The 4928-nt window shown below is 40.1% G+C and overlaps 1 non-coding gene across 1 annotated transcript; it reads left to right on the top strand.

Moving 5' to 3' along the window:
* Positions 1-1533: 1533 nt before the first annotated feature.
* On the top strand, positions 1534-1643 carry LOC115660101. Its single transcript, XR_004002744.1, has one exon. It is a non-coding gene; the product is annotated as a U6 spliceosomal RNA (small nuclear RNA).
* The last annotated feature ends 3285 nt before the right edge of the window (positions 1644-4928 follow it).

The following is a 4928-nucleotide window of genomic DNA, read 5'->3' as shown; positions in this document are numbered from 1 at the left end:
GATTTTGTGATGCTGAGGCCAATAAACTCATTTCCTAGAGGCTGATAAACTGCCATAATATGGTAACAATATTCAATCACTAATTACCTTGACTGAATTAAAACTGGTCATTTAGACTTCAAAGCTTTCCTAACCCATTAACAAATGCTTCCACTGTATATTCTGAATATTTTCCAAACTATCATTATCAATTACAAACACAAATATCTGTAGCGAGAACAATTAATCTCTGTGATGGATTGAGCCATCAAGGACAGACCTAGGGCAGTTTATTGTAGTACCTGACACCTTCCTGAAAGGCCAACAGAACAGTCATCATGATTGTTTTCCAATCACTGGGACGGACCCCCTAGCACAATGGGCATGCTACAAAGAGAAGCCAGGCTGTAGGGAACTGGTGTTCCAAGTTTGTAGTCCATGCAGCTGGAACTTCCCAGGTAACCAGCTGACCTGTGTTTTGCAGCTGATCAGTTGGTCACCCAACAGAAAGGGTAGAAATCTTATTTAAAGGTCAGATCTGCTCTAAGCTCCATTTTTCTCACTGGCTGACCATTGAGAGACAAGCATCAGATTGCAGGAGGCAGAGGACAGGAGAGGCCTACCTACCTGACACACTGATTGGCTTAGGAATCACAAGAAGAGAGATGCACATATATGCTCTCTCCCATGTCGAGGCTTTTGTTGTTTTTCCTAAAGAGCTATAACGCTTGTGAGCTTTGAAGGTAAAAGTTATTGTCTTTAAAAAAACTCCTGTGCAAAGCCTTCATTGTTTGGTTACTTGCCATGTGGTCCACAAGAGGTTACTCTGCAAACTAGAGTTCCCACAATGAGGTAGAGCATGAATAAGCAATTTAGGGTATGACTGTATTGCAGCTGGGTGCAAGCCTGTTAGCAGGGTCTAGGCTAGTGTGCTAAGAATAGCTGTGTGGGTTGAGGTACTGGTGGATGATCAGGGGGATGGGACTGACCATCCGAGCCTAACTGCCAGGGGGGCTTCAACCCCTGCCACATCCGTGGCAGCAGACAGCTCCATCCCCCACCCCTGCCATGGGGGCTGACAGCTCTTGCTTCCACCGCAGACACACCATTTGAAGCCAAAGAAGTCACAGGGATTCATTAAAGTCAGGGAATACGTGATCTCCTTGACTAAATCTTATCCTTATATGTGGCTAATGGCATTAACACTGCACTGTGAGGCTGTAAAATAAAGCTTCAGCACTTGGTTTAAGAGATGTCTGAAACTTTTACTGCCTAAATTAACCATCTCAAATAGCCTTAACTCACTACTCAGCAGACTGATCAGTATGGCCCCAGTATGAAGAGTGCCATTAAAACAAGGAGATTTACTGAACTGCAGCATTTACAGCATTCCCTTTACATACAATAGAAAGAAACTATTAATCTGTCTATCAAAAGTACTTATTTGGCCCCTATTGCCCTAGTATCTGAGTGCCTCACAAGTGCTTAATAGAAATGAGCAAGAATGTGCAGTTCTCACAACCACATGTTCCCCCAAACATAAACTTTCATACCTGCCGCTACAGCAGCACATATTCTAGAACTGGTACAATACAGAGAAGATTACTATGGTCCCTGCACAAGAATAACACACAAATTCATGAATTGCTGTGCAGCAGATGTTTCACTAAGGATCTGGGGGCAAAAAATAATTTGGGATTGATTGAAACATTTCATTGCAACAAAATCAAAATATGCTATTTTGATATTTGATTGTTTCATATTATTCTTTATATATAATACAAAATTTAAAACCTTACAAATGACAAATCATTTGATGATATGAACTCAAAACATTTCTTTCCAAAAATGTCTAACGAGAATGTTTCAACATTGCCACAACTGGTTCTTTGGCTTTTCTGCAAAACAATTTTTTTGTGAAATCAAATGATTTCCCAAAGTATTTTGATTTTGACAGAATTTTATTTTCCAATGGAAATTGGTTCAGGCCAAGTTTTTCTGACAATAGGCTCTACCTGCCACAATAGAGATGACCGAACCAGTTGACAGGTACCCTTCTAGTGCTGTCTCCTGCCTTCAATGCAGTGGTCTAGAGCAGTGGTTCTCAACCAGTGGTACATCTACCTCTGGGGGTATGTAGCAGTCTTCCAGGGGGTACATCAACTCATCAGGATATTTGCCTAGTTTTACAACAGGCTACATAAAAAGCATTAGCTAAGTCAGTACAAACTAAAATTTCATCCAGACAAGTACAATGTTTATATTCAATTGATTTGTTTTATAATTATATGGTACAAATGGGAAAGAAAACAATTTTTTCAGTAATAGAGTGCTGTGACAGTTTTGTATTTTTATGTCTGATTTTGTAAGCAAGTAGTTTTAAAGTGAGGTGACACTTGGGGGTACACAAGACAGATCAGACTCAGGTACCATAGTCTGGAAGCTTGAGAGTCACTGCCTTTGAAGGGGGAATCTACTCACTCCTCTCTTCCAGAGTTTGCTATGAGGCATTGCAGGGGAGGCTGGTGTGCAGATTTTGGATAATCCTAAATACAGGATATATGGTATATTCCAGAAGACAATATAACTATTTCTCATGGAGCTGATTTATTTGTGTAAGTCATTTCCAAGTTAAAATTCCCTGACAAATTTGTTTCTCACTTTATACTATGCATAACTTACCAAATTGCATTCCTGATATTGACATTGATGTAATATAAAAATACATTAATCTATTACTGTCTATTAATCATTTAACAAAAATCTATGGAATGTTTGCAAAACAAGTTCTCCTTTAACAAAATAACTTGTTAAATGGAAAAAAAACTGGATAAAGCAACAGGAGATGAATAAAGCAGCATGGCAGTTTTTAAAAGATGATTAAAATGAGGGTCTACTTTTAATAAATAACCCACGTGTCATCTATAGTGGATGTAGCTGTGCAAATATTGATACATATAAATATATATCTCACATGAATTGACTTGAAGCAATGAGTTATAAATCATCATTTATGTGCAGCCCAAGAAAGAATTACTTCCAGTGATGATTTAAAATGCACATCAATAGGGAAAAAATATTGTAGCAAAATTGCCGGGGATTTTCTCTACCCTCATAAACAGACTCATTCACTTATTTTTCTTTCTTTACTTGAAATTGACTTTGTTCATCTCGTTCACATCAGTGGGATTGCACTTCTGCCTCAGTTACATGTGGGGAGAAGAGAGATTACATCTCAAGGGACTTTTCTAAGGTCAGGTCGACACTAAAAGAATAGGTTGACCCAGCTACATCACTCTGGGGTGTGAAAAATGCACATCCCTGAGCAATGTGATTAAGCCGACCTAACCCTCAGTATAGACCACACTAGATCAATGGAAGAATTCTTCTGTCAACTTAGTTGCTGCCTCTTGGAGAAGTGGATTAACTACAGCAATAGGAGAACCCTTTCCGTCACTGTAGTGAGTGTCTACACCGAAGCGCTAAAGAGGCAAGCTGCAACAAGCGAGAGAGAGCCTAAGAAATAGCAAGGCTGCAGCTGGCCAAAGAAAGATTCCTATCCACTTAGACATTTATATTCATGTGCAGAGTTAGACATTTATATTTTGTGCCAGTTAAAAAATGACCCTCGTCCTGACCACATAGACAGTATGATGCATGAACCTCCCGATCTCACTGCTGTCTGTCTAGCTTTTTGCACTTAATATCTAAGCTGACAATATCAGGCTTATTCATTATCCTCATATGTTACAACCTATCAATGTCAATGAGACTTACATGGATGCAAGAAGGGAAATAGACCACTTACACTGAAGAAAAGAAGAGCAGCAATGATAATTATGTGAAATAGTGCCTACTGCAGGGGTTCTCAAACTGGGGATCGGGACCCTTCAGGGGGTCACGAGGTTATTACATGGGGAGGTTGCCTCCACCCCAAACCCTGCTTTTCCTCCAGCATTTATAATGGTATTAAATATATTTTAAAATGCTTTTAATTTATAAGAGGGTTGCACTCAGAGGCTTGCTATGTGAAAGGGGCCATGAGTACAAAAGTTTGAGAACCACTGGTCTACTGTATCACTCATTGATGACAATGGTTATATGAGGGAGACATAGCCTACTGACCTGAGCACAGTACTATGAGCCAAAAGTTTCTTTGTTCTAAACCTATGTCCAACACTTACCCCCTCCAAGATTGGAATATCCCCTTTCCCTTATACTGAGAGGAAAACTGCTATTCCTTAACATGAGACTTGGGAGTCATTTGAAAAGTATTAGAGGCTCTGTGGCATGTTTTCCTTTCCTCCCAAGCTTACAGGAACCACTTTGTGCAAACACCACATGGCAGGTGCTCTGTGACTACTGGGGGCAAGGCCAGCCAGACAAGAGAGTTGGATCTGGGAAATAACTACTCAACTAGCATGCTCTACTTAGAAAGGACTCTAAAGTCTGTAGTAACTTGCTACAGACATTGGTACCAATCCAACCAGTATTAACTCCCACAGAGGAGATTACTGGGTGCAGCTGCAGAAAGGGATCGAAGGGTAGCAAGGGATTGTGCTGCAGAAAGGAGGAACACTAGAAATCCAACAAAGGCAATTTTGCACCATCAGTCTGCTTGGGAATTGCATGCACTGGATTGGCACCAGATTTATTTACAGATAACTGGCCTAGAACCAATCTCTACTCCTACACTGCACACACTAACATACCCCTCTTCTGCAAAGCTATCCTCATGTTTCTATAATATTAGGGGAGCACTCAAAGGAAACAGAGTGAGATTTATCTCAAGACATTCCTAGGTCCTCTATCCATGTCTTACATTGATTATGGCCCAAGTATTTGCATTTGTCTAGGCTTAGCTATTTTCAAACTCCTTTCAGTTCCACCTATAATGCTTCTATACACTGTGGTGTTTCCATATTATGTCATCCTGTCTGGGAAAAAAA

Source organism: Gopherus evgoodei, chromosome 11, assembly GCF_007399415.2.
Source record: "Gopherus evgoodei ecotype Sinaloan lineage chromosome 11, rGopEvg1_v1.p, whole genome shotgun sequence".
Classification (NCBI taxonomy): Eukaryota; Metazoa; Chordata; order Testudines; family Testudinidae; genus Gopherus; species Gopherus evgoodei.
Note: the sequence above shows the minus strand (reverse complement) of the source record. Positions and strands in the feature narration are given on the sequence as shown.